Consider the following 25,709-nt stretch of genomic DNA (forward strand, 5'->3'; position numbering starts at 1 on the left):
TAAACTTGGACAATACATTAAACATCACTAAACCACAGTTTCCTCATCTTAAAATGGGACTATTAATAGCACACTACTCATAGAATTGTTGTGAGGATTTATAGATATAAGGTGATTATTGCAATCCTGAAAAAAATTATCAATTATTCTTATGGTTTTTAAACAGTAGATTATACTTGGAGAATGAAAAATTTTTAAGTTAGTCAATTGTAAAACTTATCAGAAAATTAAATACTTTTGCTACCAATGAGGCAAATCTATGTTAATGATATTCTTCCTGTGTACTTCCATAGCCTTGGCTTTGCATCTAGCCTATAGCCCACACTACTTTTGTTTGATTAAAAAAAAAAAAAAGGGCTTCCCTGGTGGCGCAGTGGTTGAGAATCTGCCTGCCAATGCAGGGGACACGGGTTCGAGCCCTGGTCTGGGAAGGTCCCACATGCCGCGGAGCAACTAAGCCCGTGTGCCACAACTACTGAGCTTGCGCGTCTGGAGCCTGTGCTCCACAACAAGAGAGGCTGCGATGATGAGAGGCCCGCGCACGCGATGAAGAGTGGCCCCCGCTTGCCGCAACTAGAGAAAGCCCTCACACGGAAACGAAGACCCAACACAGCCAAAAATAAATAAATACATTAATTAATTAATTAATTAATTAATTAAAAAAATAAAATTTCTGTAAAGAGGCGAGTTTGGCGGAAAGGAAAGTTTGCTTTAAAAAAAAAAAAAACAGGTATCTGCCGCGGTAGGTGGCTGCGAGAGGCAGGGAGGTAGGTGGGCCGCGTCGCTGTCGCCTCCGGTACGTAGCTTTGCCTCCCTCTCCTGTTCTGCCGCGGGCCCACGATGCCGCAGTACCAGACCTGGGAGGAGTTCAGTCGCGCAGCGGAGAAGCTCTACCTCGCAGACCCTATGAAGGCACGTGTGGTTCTCAAATATAGGCATTCTGATGGGAGTTTGTGTATTAAAGTAACAGATGATTTAGTTTGTTTGGTGTATAGAACAGACCAAGCTCAAGATGTAAAGAAGATTGAGAAATTCCACAGTCAGCTAATGCGACTTATGGTGGCCAAGGAATCCCACAGTGTTGCCATGGAAACGGACTGAATGGTTTGAAATGAAGACTGTTTGTCATGTTCTTAGGAAGTAAATATCTTTTGAATTTGAGAAAGTGTTGGGACAGAAAATACTTTATGTAACTAAGTGGGCTATTCAGAAGCCAAGAGATCATTTTTTGTACTTTGTTTTTTAATGTTTACTTTAGAGAGCTAGGACTGTAAATGCTTTCAGTTAGAAAGCCTTTATTTATTTTTGGAAATGGAACAAGGAATGGCTCTATCTTGGAAACTTTTTGCAGATTGTTTGATGTTACGCAAAATAAATAATTACTCTCTGGTAAGTTTGTATCAGTAATTTGAAAATGAGATATCAAGAAAAGCCAATTCTTCCTTAAATTTAGTTAATCTGTCTTTAAAAGAAAAATTAAATGGAACCATTTTGCTGGATTGATATGTTTCTTTTGGAGCATAAATTTTGTGCTGTTGATGACCAGCATATATAAAATACAGTAACTGGAATTAACTGTGCACAGCAGTATAGCTGATTATATATGGTAGTGTAGTCTCAATTATATCTAAAAATAACTATGAAAACAAGTATGCTTTACCTTAAACTTTACAAATTTAAACTATATTTTTAAATATAAGGGATTCATAGTATCATTAACTTGTTGAGCGAAGACTAACTTTGAATCTAATTTTCAGCGCTCAGAAACATCTGCTGTTACTTTAAGTGCATGAACAGAATGCTCACTAATGGATCGAAACCACCATATTACAGAAATATTTGCCATCTATATTTGCCATCTATATTTTCTCAGAAGGGCTAAGGATTATTTGAACTGTTAAATTTTTGCATACCTCTATGACACCCCAACCCATTTCTCTCATTACTTAACCAAGGTGTTAAGCATGACTCTCACAACTGTTCTCCATTAAACCAGAAGTATGATATTATTTGATATTTATCTTATATTTGTAACCTGAGTTTTACCACCTAAATATAATGTTCATATGTTGATTCCTACATTAAAATATTTTTTGTTAGGAATTTGTTGTGTTGACCAGCATTTTAACGTGGTAAGTTCCATTAGCCATATGAATTTTGGCATGTTTCAGAGAGATCAGTAAATAAAATATTACATGAATAAAAAAAAAAAAAAAAAAGAACAGGCTTTATTTTTCAGGAAAGTTTTAGCCTTACAGAAAAATGGAGAAGATAGTACGGAGAGTTCCTACATACCCTGTACCCAGTTTCCCTCTATGGCTAACATTTTGTATTACAATGGTATGTTTCTTACAGTGAATGAACCAAGAGTGATATGTTATTATTAGCTAAAGTCCATGTTTTATTAAGATTTCCTTAGTAATGTCCTTTTTCTGTTACACAGTCCCATCCAGGACACCACATTACATTTAGTCATCATGTCTCCTTAGGCTCCTCTTGGCCGTGACAGTTTCTCAGGCATTCCTTGTTTTTGATGACCCTGACAGTTTTCAAGAGCACTGGTCAGGAATTTTGTAGGATGCCTCTCTACAGGAATTCTTCTTGTGTTTTTCTCATGATTAGACTGGGGTTATTGGTTTTGTGAGGGAAAACATGGAGGTACAGTACCATTTTCAACACATCATATAAAGGAAACATACTATCAACATGACCTTTCACTGTTGATGTTGACTTTGATCACGTGCCTGATCAGATTTCTCCACTGTAAAGTTACTCTCCCTGCCCCTGCCTTCTTCCATACTGTGTTCTTTGGAAGGAAGTCACTATGTGTAGCCTTACACTAAGGAGTGGGGATTTGTGCTCCCCTCCTTGAGGCAAAGTATCTACATGAATTATGTGGAATTCTTCTGCATTGCCTCTTCTTCCCCATTTATTTATTTATTCAGTAATTTATTTATGTAAGTATGGACCCATGGATATTTATGTTACACTTTGGGTTACAATCCAATACTATTTTATTTATTTTGTTGCTCACATTTTTCCAGCTTTGAGTTGGGAGACCTTCCAGTTGGTTCCTATGAACCTTCAAAATATGCCCATCAATTTGTTGTTGTTGTTGTTCTTATTTTGTTTTGTCTTTTTTAAGCACTTCCTTACCTTCAGGTACTACAAGGTGTTCCAGACTCATCTTGTATATTTCCTGCCCCAGTCCTAAAATCAGTCATTTCTCCAAGAAGCCCTATTTCCTTTACTGGAGAACGGCTATAGAAACCAAGATCTGGGAGCCAGGTGTGCTATATTGGTGTCCTTTCTCTTAGGTAGTTTCACTTCACAGAACAAGGAAATACATGTGTTTATACTAACCCACATATATACACATATCTATAAATATTTCTACATGTAACTATCTGTATCTATATTAAGCTAAACATGAGTTCATACTGATATCTCCAACTCTAATAGTACTTCTGATTCTATCTTCCTAACACCCTTGCTTCCCTGTAATTTTCACTCCTAAAGTGAGAAATCTGGCTCCCACCATTTGCCATCCATTTTCTTAATTGTTCAGTTCCAATATACGTGTATAGCAGTGTCAGAATTGTTAACCTGTACTGCCAGGAAACAACTACCACTGGAGTACACTGCTTGTGTGCAGTTTCTTTCACTTTTAATGTTGCAGACTCTACTCATTTCCAAGGTTACTTAGGTCAGCATCTTTTCCCCCACCTGTTTTAGTGAGGTTGGACATTGTAAATTTTTAACCAATAAACAAACAATTGGATACTATATCAATAATAAAGGAACTTCATATAATTAAACATATGAATACATATGTATATACATACATATAGACACACACATTTCACTAACTTAGAAAAAAATAAGTTATAGAAAAAGATTAAAATTTTATATAAATTAAAGTTGTGATATAAATTGTCATCAATAAACTTTCCATAGCCCACATACTTTCTCAACCTATTTTTAACAAGGTTGTCCAATACTGTACCATGCAGTCTAGCAACTGTTAATTTACCTTGGCTTCTGTCATCTAGGAAAATTTTCTCCTTTCTATCACTGTTTTTGACTCTCCACATTATTTTCTCCCGAGAAATGAATGTAAGGCACTTGAACCACACTAAGCCTTGACACCAGCCTGGAACAAACTATGCTAATTTATTGAACTCAGGCTCAATCCTCTCTTTGTTTGTGTATGTATATTGCTTTTTTAATTTACAAATTAAACTACATTTCTCTTACCTTGTCATTTCTATCTCTATCTCCATACCTATAAGCCCCACTTATGCAAATCCTATTGAACCCCAAAAGGTAAGAGACTATTGTCTAAACTAAAACAAAATTATTTTGAGGATTTAGGGCATATATCATGGCAACAAGAAGGTCAGACTTCAGGAATCTTAAGCTCCTAGTACTTTAAATAAAGATACACATTAAATACATCAATTTTATAACATCATCCCTCTGGTTTCCTTGATTAACCAGCACTTTGCCTGAAAACATAGGAAATTTGAGGTAAAATAAAGGTATTGTTGAAAATAACTCTTGCATTTCTAAAATGCAAACTACGCAGGCGCCGTGGATTGACAGCTACCTGCGTCATTTAAAAAGCAATGTCTGAGGCAGTTTTAATGAAGTGGCAATTTTGCAGACAATGTAGAATTCAAAAACACTAAGGAAATGTTAGGCACCAACATGCTGAGCACATAAAACAGCATCTGGCAGTTTCCCTTTGGAGGCCCCCTGTGCCAGCATTTCACTTAGAAAAGAAAAGAATCTTTTTCAGCAATCTTCTTAAATGCTCTAATTTCACACTATCTGAAAGTGATACTTAAGTTTTGGTAAATCACATTTAATTGCAGCAGTCTGCTTGCTATTATTTAACTATTGCTTCTATTTCTCTCTAAGCTCTCAAAGACCACATGGAAAATAAAATATCACTTAATTGAAGTGCTTCCATACTTAATGACTTTTTGTCCATCTAGGTCAATTATTTTGGCATATGCTAAAGCAGTAGAAGTCATATTATAACGTCAAGGAAAACTAAAAATTACAACTCAGTTCTAAGAACTCAGCATTTATTTGTCTGTGTTTTTATCTCAGACTTCCTTGAGAGTCTAAATCTTGTCTGAGCCCCTCTATATACACAGTACCAGTTTCTCTTTCTCAGTAATGTTTGAGTAATGAATTCACAGAGTAGCCATGAGGCTCTGGGCTAGGGGCTTGGGGTACAGATAGAGAAGACACAGACCCTGCCCTCCTAGGAGGTTGAAGGAAAGGAGGACATGTGAATCAGTGATCATACGACAAAGTGGCCAGGCTACAGAGGTATCTGTTTACTGAGGAACTTTGTGCTGGATACTGGCTGGTCCTCCATATTCATTACCACTCTTTCTCACAGCAACTCCATGATACAGGGAGAGACGAAAAGACTAAGGTTCAGAGAAGTTAATGAATTTGCTCAGGTTTTCACAGCTAGTTGGTGGTTGAGTTGGGACTGAAAGCTGGATCTCTCCAGACCATTCCAGAGGTTGCCATGGAGGTGCAGAGAAGAAGGGAATGGAATACCCTGTGAATGGAGGTAGGAGGGGGAGTTAAATGAGAAATCAAAAGATTTTATTTATAGTGATTAGTGCTGGAAGGAATCTTCAAAGTTATCTGAACCAACTTCCTTGATTCACAAGACTGGGTAGAGGGTCACTCAGACGCTCCTTGAAAACCTCCAGGGAGAGAGAACTTATCCCTTTTTGGGGCTAGGAGCCCTTAGCAAATTCTGACCACATCATCTGCTCCACAGGGGAACCCCTAATCAAAATTGCTTTATAAAGTGAAAGTAGGAAGCGCATAGTTGCCAATGTATGTAAGAATATAAAACTCAACAAAGGCACAGAGAAATAAGATATTCTAGATGGTACTACTCAAAACAGTATGCCATGATGAGCCAGCAGGGTCAGAATAAAGACCTTTTGTGGAAGCCTGCCTGGAAGAAAGCAGTGGATGTTGCAATTAGGGTTGAAGAAGAAAAGTAAAGGGATACTGGAAATGATGTCAAATTGAGGTTTTCAGTTTGGGTGGGCCAATATTAACTTGTTGAGAAAGAAGTGCCTGCTGGCCTGTAAAATTCAGAGCACCAATATCGTGAGAGTAAAGTAGAAATGGAATTTGACAAAATCCACCTGGGAAGAGGGATGTAAGGAAGGGCCACCCACAATGTGGGTTAGCAGGTTAAGACTCACTTTCTTCTCTCCTGGTTCTTAATTTCCACATCTATATAATGAGGGACTTGTTGCAGATCTTGCTACTATCTTATAGTGAGCTTTAATTTTATTTTACATTATTTAATGCAAAAATTACCATTGAGGGCTTCCCTGGTGGCGCAGTGGTTGAGAATCTGCCTGCTAATGCAGGGGACACGGGTTCGAGCCCTGGTCTGGGAAGATCCCACATGCCGCGGAGCAACTAGGCCCGTGAGCCACAACTACTGAGCCTGCGCGTCTGGAGCCTGTGCCCCGCAACGGGAGGGGCCGCGATAGCGAAAGGCCCGCGCACCGCGATGAAGAGCGGCCCCCGCACTGCGATGAAGAGTGGCCCCCACTTGCCGCAACTAGAGAAAGCCCTCACACGAAAACTAAGAGATCCAACACAGTCATAAATAAATAAATAAAATAAATAAATAAAGTATTAAAAAAAATTACCATTGATTTTTCCCTAAATCTGATATAGCTCTTCCAAGTCTTCACCCTCCTGGATGGAGGAACATTTCCTTTAGTCCTGTTTTCTAGAAGTCTCTGGGTCTCATGCAGTCTAGAACATCCAGGTAAGGATGCCTGGTCTTCTGAACATTTTGGTTTCTTTCATATGTCCATGGTTTGGGCCACTTTGAAGAGGCAACTTTGCCATTCTTTAGCTAGCCTTGGAGATGGGATTTTTGAGATAAAGGAGAATCTGGGTTCCAGGAGTCCCACGCTACCCCAGTTGAGGTCCAGCTATGCTCTGGAGAACAGCAAGGAGAGGGCTTTGCTCTCTGCCAATCCCAGAGCTCAGTCCCAGCAATGGAAGCCTCTTTCCTCTTTCATTGGGCCCATTTATACCCCTCCCAACTTCTGGTTTCTCCCTCCCCACCATACACTGAATCCACTGCCATCATAAATGCTTAGTTTTCTATCACATGAGCCTTGGTGAAGGATGTCTTCTGAGCAGCTAAAAATTTCTGCTTTTGACCATGTGTCAGTATATCTCTGGCTGAGTCCTGGACATGGTATTTGTAAAATATTTTTTGAAATAATTTGAGGCCAAGGATAATGTTACTTTCCTCTTAAGAGGATTTGATTTGCCTTTGCAAAGGACCTTGGGGAATTAGCCATCCAAGATCACATTAATTCAAGTGCAGGGCTCTTTACAAGGCAACATAGAAATAGTTAAATTTTTAAACAATTGATATAGCTGTACAGGTGTCTCCCAAATGAATACGTAGAAAGGTTCCGTTCTTGATAATATGGCTATGTAAGGTATTGCCCCCAAGTTTAGGATTTAAAAACAACAACAATTATTTATTATCTCTCATGGTTTCAGTAAATGAGTCAGTAATTCAGAAACAGCTTAGCCAGGTGGTTCAAACTCAAGGTGTCTCATGATGTTGCAGTCAGATGTTAGCTGGGGCTGGAGGCCCCACTTCCAAGGGGTTCATTTACATCTGGCAAGTTGATGCTGGTCTTTGCAGGAAACCTTGCTTCTTCTCCATGTGTGTCCCTCTACAGAGTGGCTTAAGTGATGTCACAGGGTGGTGGCTGGCTTCCTCAGAAAGAATAATCCAAGAGGAAGCTGTAATGCCTTTTGTGACCTAGCCTCAGAATTCATATACTGTCACTTCTACCATATTCTATTGGTCAGCCAGGACCAGCCCTGATTGGGTAGGAGGGAAGTAGCAAGGCTGTGAATATCAGGGAGTAGGGACCACTGTGGGCTGTTGTGGAGAGTGACTACCACATATAGAAATTAGGACTCAAATTCAGGTCTGTCTACGGTAAAGCCCTTGTACCTCATCGTGCTGCCCTCCCCAAGCAGTCTTTTTGAATTTTGGGGTCCTTCTGAAAGGAATATCACCTTAAGCCTGCAACATCATGGAGCAGATAAATGGATTGTATTAAGAATGTTGTGACAGAGGCAGAGAAGCCAGGTACTTGGGCATGGTATAAAGCAAGAGAAATGGGGGGAACTGAGCAGAGGACGGGTCCAAGAAGAAAAGTTGGGAGGGTCCCATTAACTCCTGCCGACTGTACATTTTGCTTTTTGCTTCTGGCGTCAGCAACCAGAAAGTCTCTGTGGGTGAATCTTAGAGCACTCTTTTATACCAGTAACAATCCTCCTGCAAATCTTCCATTTACGGGTTTGGATTTCCTTAGGTAGTGCCAAGTTTTCAGAATAGAAACTGACTTGTCCCTGATCAGAAATTCTTCAACCTATTGGGTTTAACCAGAGCCTCAAGAAACCATCCAATCCACGTTGATCCACCAGGGTTTGCAGAACAGAATCTCAGTTGGACACACTGCAGGGAGCAGCTTGGTGTCTTTCTCTTTTTCTTTCGGTTTATTCTATATTGACATCTAGTAAGTGTCTCTTTCATGGTTTCTCAATGCTCACTAGTTACACTCTGAAAATTGAAGCCTTTTGGCTTTCGTGGGAAATAACCGCTGACTCACTATGGTGGGATATATAAATATTGTTCTAAGTTCTTATGACAATGACCACTGGGATCATTTTTCACAACGTACAATTTCCATTATTTTGAAAAGCAGGGCTCAAGTCGGGATCTTGGAAGAGCAGCTATTTCCTTAGAGGTCTTAGCTTTCATCAGCAAGTTTTTCTTCTTCATGCTTCCCTTCATACTCGTTTATACATCCTCTCTTCATTGCTTCCTTTGTTGTTGATGCTAATATTACCAATAAGTGAGACCTTGGGATTCATTGCTCGACAAGTAAATAATTATTGTTTACCTGCTTGTGTCATTATTTTCAAGGTGTTTTCACAAATATCTCATTTAATGCACATTATACCTTAATAAAGTAGACAGGACAGGCTTCATCCTCATTTTACAGGTGAGGGAGACAAATCCTCATAGATTTGAGGCACTGTAGGGCTGCTCAGACTCAGCGGGTCCTCCACCCCCCACAGTATGCCTCCCTCATTTAGGATTATCCTGCCTAACCTGGACCTGGGAAATGTCTCTATCTATGGAAAGTCGTGCTAGGAAAAAAAAAAAACTACCCTAGACCACGATGTGCTCTGAGGGGCTAGTGGGCTCTCTGTTATTATGTTATCTTAAAAATCACTTTAGGGAGTTCCCTGGTGGTCTAGTGGTTAGGATTCAGCACTTTCACTGCCCTGGTCGGGGAACTGAGATCCTGTAAGCCCCGTGGCACAGCAAAAGCAACAAAAACAAATTACTTTAAATCATTTTTCCTTTTTAATTAAACAAAGGGTCAAAATAGAGAGGATTACAGAAAACAATTTAAGAACTAAGCATACTTACTGGAGTTGACATTTTGCTATAGCTGCCTGAAGTCCATCCATCTGTATGTTTCTTATGAAATAAAATGTTCAGAAACAGCTCATTCTCCCCCTCCTCGTCCTTCCTTGTCTCTCTCCCAAGGCTGCCCCCATCCTGAATGGTGCCTCTTTCCGTTGCATCTTGCCCTCCCATTATACACAAAAATGAATCATACATCCTATGCCATTGTTTTTGTATTCTGGAAGAATTTAAACAGTTTCTTACTTCATAAATCCATTTTAGGCTCCCTTCTGAACAGTGCCCGGGCTGGTTTTGTTTTTCTGAATCTCTCACTCCTCTGGTGTGATGGGTCATCTCAGGTAGCACGTGGAAACTGTCCAGATTATTAGCCATTCCAACTGCAGCAAGTGCTTGTTTCCACGACTGTCCTTCCCCGAGAGAGGCAGAAAGCAGGGTACTCGGCTTCCATGTGGACTGAACTGCACGGCCAATGCCTACGAGGGTTGTAAGAGGCCCACATCCCAGCACAGGCTGGAACTGGAGCCCAGCCATTTTACAGAGTGAACCAGGCCCAGAGGACAGAATGATTTCCTTCATGTCACACTTGGAGAGATCGGTAAAGCAGGGACCAGCTCAGGGCTCACGGCACCTTTGCACTAACCAAATTGCCTTTTTCCAGTCTTACTCTTTATCCAGCAAACAACAGGTCATCAATTTGGTGATTTTGTTGCTTCTGATTCCCCCGGGGGAAATGCCAGCAAGCTGTAAACACCCATGTCCTGAGACCCTGGCAAGCTTCCCGGGGACTTAGGTGTCCCTGTCTCTGGAGGACAGCCCTGATTCCAGAGTTTGGAGGAAGTGAAAGGAGAGCGGCCTCAAGAGCTTCTTGCCCGCAGCGCCCTCTGGTGGCCGACCGTATAGCAACCATTTTCATTCGCCATCTGAACGCAGTCTTTGTAGCCAAAGTGTTTTTCGCTGCTCCTCTTGGGACTTTGCTCCTCCCTCATTAATGCGCTCTGCTGCCTACTCTGTACAAGACACATTTTCTTCTTCCTGCATCCCTGAGCTAATTGACTCCCGGACGATATTGTTTTTGTGTGACCAGAGCTAAGGGAACCCGAAAGAAGGCATTTTTGTTGCGGCTCAGAAACTGGCACGCTGATCAGACTCCGAAGCCAGAGTGACCAAGACGCACGGAAGTGGGCAAAGGGCTGGGGATGCACAGCAAGGAGGAACGAGTGTCAGCCACAGAGATCCAGGAGGTCTTTCTGGGGAAGCCGGGCTCCGAGTTTTCAAGGAGAAACTGGATTTCCGATGGGGGGTGGGGGAAAGCGGTGGGCGGGGACAGGGCGTGGCCAATTCCTCCCTCCCGCTTTCCCCTCCTCCGGGCCTTGCTCTCTTTCCCTCCCTCTTCACTCACCCAGACCCAATAACTCTCCAAATCACCACTACCCAAAATGTCCACTTTCCAGGAGAGGGTTGGGCCGGTCCCTAGGCCTCTTCCAACAGCCCTCTCCTCTCTTGCCCTCCATGTCTCCTATGGTTCCTTCCCGCTGCCCACTGCTCACGTCCTCCACTCGGCCGTTGAACAGCAGGATGCTTGAATCCTGCATTGGCCTGTGTACAGATTGGGCACTGTGTGGACCAATAGGGGGAAACGGTTCTTGAACTGGAGCTGAAGGAAATTAGAAAAGTCTAAGGCAGCCTGACAGAAAAGTCCTGGAAGGGAGACAAAAAAGGGCCTTTCCTGTGGATCAAATCGGGCCTATAGACAGGGTTACTCTTGGAGAATCTTCTTGCATCTAGGCAAGAAGGATGGTGGGGAGAAGCTGGGAGCAAAGAGTGGAGTGCTTGGGGGGAAGTTCAAAGGAGGACACTTGGCTTATTTTACCTGGATTCGAGGGCTCAGGCATATTTGTCTTTTATGAGACCTAAAGATGGTTTTCTTAAGGCACAGGGGAGCCACTGAGGATTAGGGAGCCAGAGAGTGGCATGATGAAAAGTATCTTTGCAAAGATTCCATAAACAAATACTTCCTTTCCACACTGGTCTCTGTGACAAGGCACCAGCTCTCCTGGTACTGTGGTTCCTTCAGGAGCCCCGTGTGCCTGCCTGGGGGGCACCACCCCACCCCCTCCCCGTCCTCCCTCAGACAGGAGCTGCCCCTCACGCCCTCAGTGTCTGCCTGCAGTTTTCAGACTTTCTGCTCTCCCAGGTGAGTGAAGAAGCCAGCCATGGGTGTCACTCAGAGAGAATGAACTTGAGGCCAGCTGGGTGCTAGAGGGAAGGAGACCAGCAATGGAACACAGATGTGGATCCCAGGCTTCCAGGGTTTTACCTGAATCTGCCACCTGCCAGCTGAGGGGTCTGTAAGCAAGCTCTGTGTCCTCTCAGTTTCAGGGATCCTCTGGCAGCCATGCCACCCTCTCCCTGTCACCCAAGCAGCTTGACCTTTCTGCTGGTTTCCCGCTGTAAACACAGAGTCTGATGGAGACTTGGCATTCTCTGAGAACTCTAAGGTGGGCTATCAGTGCTCTGATTTCCAGGTCAGTCTGTTTTCATAATTTAAAAACAATGATAGAGGAGCTTCAAGATGGCGAAAGAGTAAGACGTGGAGATCACCTTCCTCCCCAGAAATACATCAGAAATACATCTACATGTGGAACAACTCCTACAAAACACTTACTGAATGCTGGCAGAAGACCTCAGACCTCCCAAAAGGCACGAAACTCCCCACATACCTGGGTAGGGCAAAAGAAAAAAGAAAAAACAGAGACAAAAGAATAGGGACGGGACCTGCACCAGTGGGAGGGAGATGTGAAGGAGGAAAAGTTTCCACACACTAGAAGCCCCTTCCCGGGCGGAGACTGTGGGTAGCAGAGGGGGAAGCTTTGGAGGCACAGAGGAGAGCACAGCAACAGGGGTATGGAGGGCAAAGTGGAGAGATTCCCGCACAGAGGCTCACTGCCGACCAGCACTCACCAGCCCGAGAGCCTTGTCTGCTCACCCGCCGGGACCGGCAGGGCCTGGGAGCTGAGGCTCGGGCTTCGGTCGGATTGCAGGGAGAGGACTGGGGTTGGCGGTGTGAAAACAGCCTGAAGGGGTTAACGCACCACAGCTAGCCGGGAGCGAGTCCAGGAGAAGGTCTGGAGCTGCTGAAGAGGCAAGAGACCTTTTTCTTCCCTCTTGGTTTCCTGGTGCGTGAGGAGAGGGGATTCAGAGTGCCACCTAAACAAGCTCCAGAGACAGGCGCGAATCACGGCTATCAGCACGGACCCCAGAGACGGGCATGAGATGCTAAGGCTGCTGCTGCCACCACCAAGAAGCCTGTGTGCAAGCACAGGTCACTATCCACACCGCCCCTCCCGGGAGCCTGTGCAGCCCACCACTGCCAGGGTCCCGTGATCTAGGTACAACTTCCCCGAGAGAACGCACGGCACGCCTCAGGCTGGTGCAACGTCACGCTGGCCTCTGCCGCCGCAGGATCGCCCCGAATCCGTACCCCTCCCTCCCCCCAGCCTGAGTGAGCCAGAGCCCCCAAATCAGCTGCTCCTTTAACCCCGTCCTGTCTGAGCGAAGAACAGACGCCCTCAGGTGACCTATATGCAGAGGCGGGGCCAAATCCAAAGCTGAACCCCAGAAGCTGTGCGGACAAAGAAGAGAAAGAGAAATTTTCCCCAGCAGCCTCAGGAGCAACGGATTAAATCTCCACAATCAACTTGATGTATCCTGCATCTGTGGAATACCTGAATAGACAACGAATCATCCCAAATTGAGGAGGTGGACTTTGGGAGCAATGATATATATATATTTTCCCCTTTTTCTCTTTTTGTGATTGTGTATGTGTATGCTTCAGTGTGTGATTTTGTCTGTATAGCTTTGCTTTTACCATTTGTCCAAGGGTTCTGTCTGTCCATTTTTTTTGTTTTTTGTTTTTTGTTTCTTTGTTTAATATAGTTTTCAGCTCGTGTTATCATTGGTGGATTTGTTTTTTGTTTGGTTGTTCTCTTCTTTCTTTCCTCCTTTTAATTACTTAAAATTTTTTTTTAATAATTAGTTTTGTTTTTTATTTTAATAACTTTAATTTTATTCTATTTTATTTTAATCTATTTTATCTTTTCCTTTCTTTCTTTTTTTCTGCCTTTTATTCTGAGCCATGTGGAATGACAGGCTCTTGGTGCTCTAGCCAGGCATCAGGGCTGTGGCTCTGAGGTGGGAGAGCCAAGTTCAGGACACTGGGTGACAGAGACCTTCCAGCTCCACATAATATCAAATGGCGAAAATCTCCCAGAGATCTCCATCTCAATGCCAAGACCCAGCTCCACTCAACGACCAGCAAGCTACCTTGCTGGACACCCTATGCCAAACAACTAGCAAGAAAGGAACACAACCCCACCCATTAACAGAGAGGCTGCCTAGAATCATATTAAGGTCACAGACACCCCAAAACACACCAGCAGATGTGGACCTGCCCACCAGAAAGACAAGATCCAGCCTCATCCACCAGAACACAGGCACTTCTCCTCTCCACCAGGAAGCCTTCACAACCCACTGAACCAACATTAGCCACTGGAGGCAGACACCAAAAACAATGGGAACTACGAACCTGCAGCCTGCTAAAAGGAGACCCCAAACACAGTGAGTTAAGCAAAATGAGAAGACAGAGAAACACACAGCAGATGAAGGAGCAAGGCAAAAACTCACCAGACCAAACAAATGAAGAGGAAATAAGCAGTCTACCTGAAAAACAATTCAGAATAATGATAGAAAGATGATCCAAAATCTTGAAAATAGAATGGAGAAAATACAAGAAATGTTTAACAACGACCAAGAAGAACTAAAGAGCAAACAAACAGAGATGAACAACACAATAAATGAAATTAAAAATTCTCTAGAAGGGATCCATACTAGAATAACTGAGGCAGAAGAACAGATAAGTGACCTGGAAGATAAAATAGTGGAAAAAACTACTGCAGAGCAGAATAAAGAAAAAAGAATGAAAAGAATTGAGGGCAGTCTCAGAGACTTCTGAGACAATATTAAACGCACCAACATTCGAATTGTAGGGGTCCCAGAAGAAGAAGAGAAAAAGAAAGGGACTGAGAAAATATTTGAAGAGATTATGGTTGAAAATTTCCCTAATATGGGAAAGGAAATAGTTAATCATGTCCAGGAAGCACATAGAGTCCCATACAGGATACACCCAAGGAGAAGTACACCAAGACATATATTAGTCAAACTATCAAAAATTAAATACAAAGAAAAAATATTAAAAGCATCAAGGGAAAAACAACAAATAACACACAAGTGAATCCCCATAAGGTTAACAACTGATCTTTCAGCAGAAACACTGCAAGCCAGAAGGAAGTGGCAGGACATATTTAAAGTGATGAAAGGGAAAAACCTACAAGCAAGATTACTCTACCCAGCAAGGATCTCATTCAGATTTGACGGAGAAATTAAAACCTTTGCAGACTAGCAAAAGCTAAGAGAATTCAGCACCAACAAACCAGCTTTACAACAAATGCTAAAGGAACTTCTCTAGGCAGGAAACTCAAGAGAAGGAAAAGACCTACAATAACAAACCCAAAACAATTTTAAAAATGGTAATAGGAACATATATATCGATAATTACCTTAAATGTAAATGGATTAAATGCTCCAACCAAAAGACATAGATTGGCTGAATGGATACAAAAATAATACCCATATATATGCTGTCTACAAGAGACCCACTTGAGACCTAGGGACACATACAGACTGAGACTGAAGGGATGGAAAAAGATATTCCACACAAATGGAAATCAAAAGAAAGCTGGAGTAGCAATTCTCATATGAGACAAAGTAGACTTTAAAACAAAGACTATTACAAGAGACAAAGAAGGACACTACATAATGATCAAGGGATCAATGCAAGAAGAAGATATAACAATTGTAAATATTTATGCACCTAACATAGGAGCACCTCAATACATAAGGCAAATACTAACAGCCAAAAAAGGAGAAATCGACAGTAACACAATCACAGTAGGGAACTTTAACACCCCACTTTCACCAATGGACAGATCATCCAAAATGAAAATAAAAAAGGAAACACAAGCTTTAAATGATACATCAAACAAAATGGACTTGATTGATATTTATAGGACATTCCATCCAAAAACAACAGAATACACTTTCTGCTCAAGTGCTCACAGAACATTCTCCAGGATAGATCATACCTTGGGTCACAAATCAAGCCTTGGTAAATTTAAGAAAATTGAAATTGTATCAACTATCTTTTCTGACCACAATGTTATGAGATGAGATATCAATTACAGGAAAAAATCTGTAAAAGATACAAACACATGGAGGCTAAACAGTACACTACTTAATAGCCAAGAGATCACTGAAGAAGTCAAAGAGGAAATCAAAAAATACCTAAAAACAAATGGCAATGAAAAGATGACCACCCGAAACCTATGGATGCAGCAAAAGCTGTTCTAAGAGGGAAGTTTATAGCAATACAATCCTACCTTAAGAAACAAGAAACATTTCAAATAAACAAGCTAACCTTACACCTAAAGCAACTAGAGGAAAAGAACAAAACAACCCCAAAGTTAGCAGACGGAAAGAAATCAAAAAGATCAGATCAAAAAGAAATGAAAAAGAAATGAAGGAAACAATAACAAAGATCAATAAAACTGAAAGCTGGTTCTTTGAGAAGATAAACAAATTGATAAACCATTAGTCAGACTCATCAAGAGAAAAGGGAGAAGACTCAAATCAACAGAATTAGAAATGAAGAAGGAGAAGTAACAACTGACACTGCAGAAATACAAAGGGTCATGAGAGATTACTACAAGAAACTATATGCCAATAATTGGACAACCTGGAAGAAATGGACAAATTCTTAGAAATACACAGCTTTCTGAGACTGAACCAGGAAGAAATACAAAATATGAACAGACCAATCACAAGCACAGAAATTGAAACTGTGATTTAAAATCTGCCAACAAACAAAAGCTCAGGACCAGATGGTTTCACAGGTGAATTCTATCAAACATTTAGAGAAGAGCTAACACCTATCCTTCTCAAACTCTTCCTAAATATAGCAAAGGGAGGAACACTCCCAAACTCATTCTACGAAGCCACCATCACCCTGATACCAAAACCAAACAAAGATGCCACACAAAAAGAAATCTAGAGACCAATATCACTGATGAACATAGATGCAAAAATCCTCAACAAAATACTAGCAAACAGAATCCAACAGCACATTAAAAGGATCATACACCATGATCAAGTGGGGTTTATCCCAGGAATGCAAGAATTCTTCAATATGTGCAAAACAATCAATGTGATATACCATGTTAACAAATTGAAGGAGAAAAACCATATGATCATATCAATAGATGCACAGAAACCTTTCGACAGAATTCAACACTCTATTATGATAAAAACTCTCCAGAAAGTAGGCATAGAGGGAACTTACCTCAACATAATAAAGAGCATATATGACAAACCCACAGCAAACATCATCCTCAATGGTAAAAAACTGAAACCATTTCCACTAAGATCAGGAACAGGACAAGGTTGCCCACTCTCACCACTATTATTCAACATAGTTTTGGAAGTTTTAGCCACGAAATCAGAGAAGAAAAAGAAAGAAAAGGAATCCAGGGCTTCCTTGGTGGTGCAGTGGTTGAGAATCTGCCTGCCAATGCAGAGGACACGGGTTCGAGCCCTGGTCTGGGAAGATCCCACATGCCGCAGAGCAACTAGGCCTGTGAGCCACAACTACTGAGCCTGCGCATCTGGAGCCTGTGCTCCGCAACAAGAGAGGCCACAACAGTGAGAGGCCTGCACACCGCGACGAAGAGTGGACCCCACTTGCCACAACTAGAGAAAGCCCTCGCACAGAAATGAAAACCCAACACAGCCAAAAATAAATAAATTAATAAATTTAAAAAAAAAGGAATCCAAATTGGAAAAGAAGAAGTAAAGCTGTCACTGTTTGCAGATGACATGATACTATACACAGTGAATCCTAAAGATGCTACCAGAAAACTACTATAGCTAATCAGTGAATTTGGTAAAGCAGCAGGATACAAAATTGATGCACAGAAATCTCTTGCATTCCTATACACTAATGATGAAATATCTGAAAGTGAAATTAAGTAAACATTCCCATTTACCATTGCAACATAAAGAATAAAATACCTAGGAATAAACCTACCTAAGGTGACAAAAGACCTGTATACAGAAAATTATATGACACTGATGAAAGAAAATAAAGATGATACAAATAGATGGAGAGATATACCATGTTCTTGGATTGGAAGAATCAACATTGTAAAAATGACTCTACTATCCAAAGCAATCTACAGATTGAATGCAATCCCTATCAAACTACCACTGGCATTTTTCACAGAACTAGAACAAAAAATTTCACAATTTGTATGGAAACACAAAAGACCCCAAATAACCAAAGCAATCTTGAGAAAGAAAAACGGAGCTGAAGGAATCAGACTCCCAGACTTCAGACTATACTACAAAGCTACAGTCATCAAGACAGTATGGTACTGGCACAAAAACAGAAATATAGATCAATGGAACAGGATAGAAAGCCCAGAGATAAATCCATGCACATATGGTCACCTTATCTTTGACAAAGGAGGCAAGGATATAGAATGGAGAAAAGAGAGCCTCTTTAATAAGTGCTGCTGGGAAAACTGGACAGCTACATGTAAAAGAATGAAACTAGACCACTCCCTAACAACATACACAAAAATAAACTCAAAATGGATTAAAGACCTAAATGTAAGACCAGACACTATCAAACTCTTAGAGGAAAACATAGGCAGAACACTCTATGACATAAATCACCACAAGATCTTTTTTGACCCACCTCCTAGAGAAATGGAAATAAAAACAAAAATAAACAAATGGGACCTAATGAAACTTAAAAACTTTTGCACAGCAAGGGAAATCATAAACAAGTCGAAAAGACAGCCCTCAGAATGGGAGAAGATATTTGCAAATGAAGCAACTGACAAAGGATTAGTCCCCAAAATTTACAAGCAGCTCATGCAGCTCAATATCAAAAAAACAAACAACCCAATCCAAAAATGGGGAGAAGACCTAAATAGACATTTCTCCAAAGAAGATATACAGATTGCCAACAAACACATGAAAGAATGCTCAACATCATTAATCATTAGAGAAATGCAAATCAAAACTCCAATGTGATATCATATCACACCGGTCAGAATGGCCATCATCAAAATATCTACAAACCAATGCTGGAGAGGGTGTGGAGAAAAGGGAACCCTCTTGTACTGTTGGTGGGAATGTAAATTGGTACAGCCACTCTGGAGAACAGTATGGAGGTTCCTTAAAAAACTAAAAATAGAACTACTATACGACCCAGCAATTCCACTACTGGGCATATACCCTGAGAAAACCATAATTCAAGAAGAGTCATGTGCCACAATGTTCACTGCAGCTCTATTTAGAATAGCCAGGATATGGAAGCAACCTAAGTGTCCCTTGACAGATGAATGAATAAAGAAGATGTGGCACATATATACAGTGGAATATTACTCAGCCATAAAAAGGAACAAAATTGAGTTATTTGTAGTGAGGTGGATGGACCTAGAGTCTGTCCTACAGAGTGAAGTAAGTCAGAAAGAGGAAAACAAATACAGTATGGTAACACATATATATGGAATCTAAAAAAAAAAAAAAAAAGGTCATGAAGAACCTGGGGCAAGATGGGAATAAAGACACAGACCTACTAGAGAATGGACTTGAGGATACTGGGAGGGGGACAGGGAAGCTGGGACAAAGTGAGAGAGTGGTAGTGTATATATGGACATATATACAATACCAAATGTAAAATATATAGCTAGTGGGGAGCAGTCGCATAGCACAGGGAGATGTGCTTGGTGGTGACCAGCTAGAAGGGTGGCATAAGGAGGCTGGGAGGGAGACGCAAGAGGGAAGAGATATGGGGATATATGTATATGTATAACTGATTCATTCTGTTATACAGCAGAAACTAACACACCATTGTAAAACAATTATACTACAATAAAAATGTAAAAAAAATAAAAATAAAAGCAATGATAACAACAATAATACCATCTATTGAGCACTTACTACATACAGGGCACTCCAATAAGCCCTTTAAATACACAAGCTACTTTAATCATTAAAATAAACCTACAATGTAGGTATTAGGATGCCAACTTTGCAGATAAGGACACTAACGAAGGTGAAGTGACTTGTCTAGGAAAGTCCCCAAATTGGGATTTGACTCCAGAGCCCAGTTCCTCAACCCCTATGGCAGTGATTCTTAAGGTTCATCCACATTAGAACCCATTGTAAAAGTACACGTTCCCAGCCCCCACCCCAAGTTGAATGAATCAGGCTGTCTAGGGCTTTGGCCTGAGACCTGCACTCCTACCCTCTGGCATGGGGATTCACTACACAACTGGGGCAGATAGTATTTTCCAAAGATGGCCACATCTATACTTTTATTCCAGGCCACCTGCTTTTCTTGTGATGTGACTGACACTCTTCCATCATGAGATGGGGTTCTAGATCCCCTCCCCTTGAATCTGGATGAGGTCTGTGGTTTCTCCAAGCTGTGAAGTGCAGTAGAAGTTATCCTATGTGACTTCCAAGGTTAGCTCATCAAGAGGATACAGCTTCTGCCTGGTGCATTCTGGTGCCCTTGTGCTCTCCCTCTCTGTGTGCTCACCTTTGAAACCCAGCCACCATGTTGTGAGGGAGCCCAGACTACAGAGAGGGGCCCCGTGTGAGTGTTCCAGCTAAGAGACCCAACTAAGGTGTCAGCCAGAATCAACCGCCAGGCATATGAGTGACTGAGCCTTCAGCTGATCCCAGAGTCCAGCCTTCAACCCTTCTGGCTGAGGCCTCAGACACTGTGGAGCAGAGGCGAACTGTCCTCATTGTGCCCTGACCCACAGGTTTGGCTTCTGACCCAAGAAACTGTGAGAAATAACACATGGCAGTTGTTTTAAACCACAAAGTTTGAGATAATTTGTTACAAAGCAAACGATAGCTAATAAGGCACCCAAGTTTGAGAGCACTGTACTGGGTTACACAATTCCCCAAGGCTTGCAGGGCCCTTGGGCAATACCCTACAGTGACCTGCAACCCTCCACCCTTCGCCCAGGCTGAGCTGTGTATGTGTCCACATGTAGAGCCTGCCAGGCTGTGTACAAAGATCCACTGACTCTCCTTCTGCTGCAGCCTGTTTTCACACCTTCCTGGATAAATAATGCCACAGCTGTAGCAAGATCAGAAAAGAACTAAGGGCCAGGGATTCCTCTGGTGGTGCAGTGGCTAAGAATCCACCTGCCAATGCAGGGGACATGGATTCAAGCCCTGGTCCGGGAAGAACCCACATGTCGCGGAGCAACTAAGCCAGTGTGCCACAACTACTGAGCCTGCGGTCTAGAGCCCATGTGCCACAACTACGGAAGCCCGCGCGCCTAGAGCCCGTGCTCTGCAACAAGGGAAGCCACCGCAATGAGAAGCCCGCGCAGCACAACAAAGAGTAGCCCCCGCTCGCTGCAACTAGAGATAGCACACACACAGCAATGAAGACCCAACACAGCCAAAAATAAATATAAATAAATAAAATTTATAAATAAAAAAGAACTAAGGGCCAAGTTCAACTCTGGGTTGAACTCCAGATGGAGTTCAAGCACTTTATCCCAAGTATTTCAGGTGGGGGTGGGGAGCTGGGAGAAAGCTGAAACAGAATGTGTTTGGTAAGGAATACCAGTCTCTCTCCTTGGAGGGATTCATTTGCTCAGGGAGCAAGTCACAGTCGTTTGTAATTGACATCTAGTTTCTATGCAAAAAGAGAGGCAGAGTATAGCAGAGTCTTTGAAGCCAACAGTCTTGAATCTTATCTTGGCTCTAGTTCTCCCTAACTGCGTCAACTTGGGAAAAATCCCTTCACCTCTCTGAAACTCAGTTTCCTCATCTGTTAAATGTGTATACCACTTCATAGGATGATTGTAAAGACTGAGCAAGATAAGCCCTACTAAATCCTTAACAGAACCTCAGCAAATGAGAGCTATTATTAATAAAGTAGATGTTCCCAAATTATTTGAAACATCTTAAATCTATTTGGATTAATATCTGAAATCCACAATGCCTAATCAAAACTAACTGGTTGCTCAACATAACAATTATAGGGCATTGGGGGAAGGAAATGCAGTTCCCTAATTTTCAGCACACATAGGGAAAAAGGTGTTTTAGTCTGCTCATGCTACTATAACAAAATACCATGGGCTGAATTGTTTAAACAGTATAAATTTATTTCTCACAGTTCTAGAGGCTGGAAAGTCTAAGATCAAGGTTCAGTAGGGTTCAGTTTCTGGTGAGGAATTTCTTCCTGGATTGAAGATGGCCACCTCCTTCTCATTGTATACTCATGATGTAGACACAGAGAGAGAGGAAGCTGTATTTTCTTATAAGGGCACTAATTCCATCATGAGGGCTCCACCATCATGACTTCATCTAAACCTAATTCCTTCCCAAAGGCTCTCCAAATACCATAACATTGAGGGTCAGAGCTTCCACATGCGAATGGTGGCGGGGACACAAGTCATCTTAACCCTTGTCATTCCCAAGGGCAGCATCACCCTAAGGTACCTTCATGCCACCTTGGGCTTCTGGGAACAAAATGGAATTTGGTGAGCTTTTATTCTGACATCTTCCTGACCTTCTTGATAGGTTGCCTTGGAGAGCTGGCTATTGACTTCTTTAAGGTCTAAGATGGTCATCTTTGAGAGCTAGATAATTACAATGCAGCCTCTCCTTACACAAGAGTGCGTGTATTTCCAGGGACTTTTTGGGATCATTGGACCGCATATTAAGAAGCCTTGCAGAGGTAGATTTGATTCTGAGCACTACAGGGCCATGCAGAGTTGTGCCAGACAGAGTCTTAAGTCCAGAGTGTGGCTGAGGCTGCTTATGAGCCCCCAGGCATTATTTTTGAGGTCTTCTGTGTGCCACCAACAATTATATCTCCTTCACCCTACAGGTAATCACTATTTTGAATCTTGTTTAGTGATCATTTGCTTTTCTTTATAGATTTTTTTTTTACAATTTTTGTATGCTCAAAAAATTTATTAAGTAGTTTTACATGTTCTTGAAAATATTTGTATTTTTATACCATGTGTCTGTTCTACTTAACTATTGCCCAGTTGTATTGTATAACCAGCAATCCCAAAATTCAGTAGCATACAACTATCAGCAGTTATTTCTCACCATACCTGTAGGGGTTGGTTGGGTTTTGAGCCAGGTTCAGCTGGTTTGTGGTTTCAGTCCAGGCCTGCTTCATGTGTCTCCCATTCTCCTAGGACCAGTGTCTTTCTGAAGCATCCTCTTCACAAGACAAAAGGCAGGAGCACAAGAGCAAGCCCAACCATGCAAACACTTTTATTATTTTTTTAATGTAATTTTATTATTTTTTTAATACAGCAGGTTCTTATTAATCTATTTTATACATATTAGCATATACATGTCAATCCCAATCTCCCAATTCATCCCACTGCCACCCCCAACACCACCACCCCGCTTTCCCACCTTGGGGTCCATACCATTGTTCTCTACATCTGTGTCTCTGCCTTGCAAACTGGTTCATCTGTACCGTTTTTCTAGATTCCACATACATGCGTTAATATACGATATTTGTTTTTCTCTTTCTCACTTACTTCACTCTGTATGACAGTCTCTAGGTTCATCCACGTCTCTACAAATGACCCAGTTTCGGTCCTTTTTATGGCTGAGTAATATTCCATTGTATATATGTACCACATCTTCTTTATCCATTCATCTGTTGATGGGTATTTAGGCTGCTTCTGTGTCCTGGCTATTGTAAATAGTGCTGCAATGAACATTGGGGTGCAAGTGTTGTTTTGAATTATGGTTTTCTCTGCGTGTATGCCCAGGAGTGGGATTGCTGGGTCATATGGTAATTCTATTTTCAGCCTTTTAAGGAACCTCCATACTGTTCTCTATAGTGACTGTATCAATTTACATTCCCACCAACAGTGCAAGAGGGCTCCCTTTTCTCAACACCCTCTCCAGCATTTGTTGTTTGGAGATTTTCTGATGATGCCCATTCTAACTGATGTGAGGTGATACTTCATTGTGGTTTTGATTTGCATTTCTCTAATGAGTAGTGATGTTGAGCATCTGTTCATGCGCTTTTAGCCATCTGTATGTCTTTTTTGAGAAATGTCTATTTAGGCCTTCTGCACATTTTTTTGACTGGGTTGTTTGTTTTCTTAATATTGAGTTGCATGGGCTCTTTATATATTTTGGAGATTAATTCTTTATCAGTTGATTCATTTGCAAATATTTTCTCCCATTCTGAGGGTTGCCTTTTCATCTTGTTTATAGCTTCCTTTGCTGTGCAAAAGCTTTTAAGTTTCATTAGGTCCCATTTGTTTATTTTTGTTTTTATTTCCATTTCTCTAGGAGCTGGGTCAAAAAAGATCTTGCTGTGATTTATGTCAAAGAGTGTTCTTCCTACGTTTTCCTCTAAGAGTTTTATAGTGTCCGGTCTTACATTTAAGTCTTTAATCCATTTTGAGTTTATTTTTGTGTATGGTGCTAGGGAGTGTTCTAAGTTCATTCTTTTACATGTAGCTGTCCAGTTTTCCCAGCAGCACTTATTGAAGAGACTGTCTTTTCTCCACTGTATATCTTTGCCTTCTTTGTCATAGGTTAGTTGGCCATAGGTGGGTGGGTTTATCTCTGGGCTTTCTATCCTGTTCCATTGATCTATATTTCTGTTTTTGTGCCAGTACCATATTGTCTTGATTACTGTAGCTTTGTAGTATAGTCTGAAGTCAGGGAGTCTGATTCTTCCAGCTCCAATTTTTTCCCCTGAAGATTGCTTTGGCTATTTGGGGACTTTTGTGTCTCCATTCAGATTTTAAGATTTTTTGTTCTAGTTCTGTAAAAAATGCCATTGGTTGTTTGATAGGGTTTGCATTGAATCTGTAGATTGCTTTGGGTAATATAGTCATTTTGACAATATTGTTTCTTCCAATCCAAGAACATGATGTATCTCTCTATTTGTTTGTGTCATTTTTGATTTCTTTCATCAGTGTCTTAGGGTTTTCTGAGTACAGATCTTTTACCTCCTTAGGTATTTTTATTCCTAGGTATTTTATTCTTTTTGTTGCAATGGTGAATGGGATTGTTTCCTTAATTTCTCTTTCTGATTTTCATTGTTAGTGTATAGGAATGCAAGAGGTTTCTGTGCATTAATTTTGTATCCTGCAACCTTACCAAATTCATTGGTTAGCTCTAGTAGCTTTTTGGTGGCATCTTTAGGATTCTCTATATATAGTATCATGTCATCTGCCAACAGTGACAGTTTTACTTCTTCTTTTCCAATTTGTATTCCTTTTATTTCTTTTTCTTCTCTGATTGCCGTGGCTAGGACTTCCAGAACTATGTTGAATAATAGTAGCAAGAGTGGATATCTTTGTCTTGTTCCTGATCTTAGAAGAAATGTTTTCAGTTTTTCACCAGTGAGAAGGATGTTGGCTGTGGATTTGTCGTATATGGCCTTTATTATGTTGAGGTAGGTTCCCTCTATGCCCACTTTCTGGAGAGTTTTCATCATAAATTGGTGTTGAATTTTGTCAAAAGCTTTTTCTGCATCTATTAGGATGATCATATGGATTTTATTCTTCAATTTGTTAATATGGTGTATCACATTGATCGATTTGCGTATATTGAAGAATCCTTGCATCCCTGGGATAAATCTCATTTGATCATGTTGTATGATCTGTTTAATGTGTTGTTGGATTCTGTTTGCTAGTTTTTTGTTGAGGATTTTTGCATCCATATTCATCAGTGATATTGGTCTGTAATTTTCTTTTTTTGTAGTACCTTTGTCTGGTTTTGGTATCAGGATGATGGTGGCCTTGTAGAATGAGTTTGGGAGTGTTCTTCCCTCTGCAATTTTTTGTAAGAGTTTGAGAAGGATGGGTTAGCTCTTCTCTAAATGTTTCATAGAATTCACCTGTGAAGCCATCTCGTCTTGGACTATTGTTTGTTTGAAGAGTTTTAATCACAGTTTCAATTTCATTACTTGTGATTGGTCTGTTCATATTTTCTATTTCTTCCTGATTCAGTCT

General features: G+C 41.3%; 1 pseudogene across 1 annotated transcript; it reads left to right on the forward strand.

The window, feature by feature from the left end:
* The first annotated feature begins 680 nt into the window (after positions 1 to 680).
* Positions 681 to 6,693, forward strand: LOC309645824 (signal recognition particle 9 kDa protein pseudogene; annotated as a pseudogene). The gene has a single exon. The product of its transcript is annotated as a signal recognition particle 9 kDa protein pseudogene (transcript).
* Positions 6,694 to 25,709: the final 19,016 nt, after the last annotated feature.

Source organism: Balaenoptera physalus, assembly GCF_965194825.1.
Source record: "Balaenoptera physalus genome assembly, chromosome: 16".
In the NCBI taxonomy this organism is placed as follows: domain Eukaryota; kingdom Metazoa; phylum Chordata; class Mammalia; order Artiodactyla; family Balaenopteridae; genus Balaenoptera; species Balaenoptera physalus.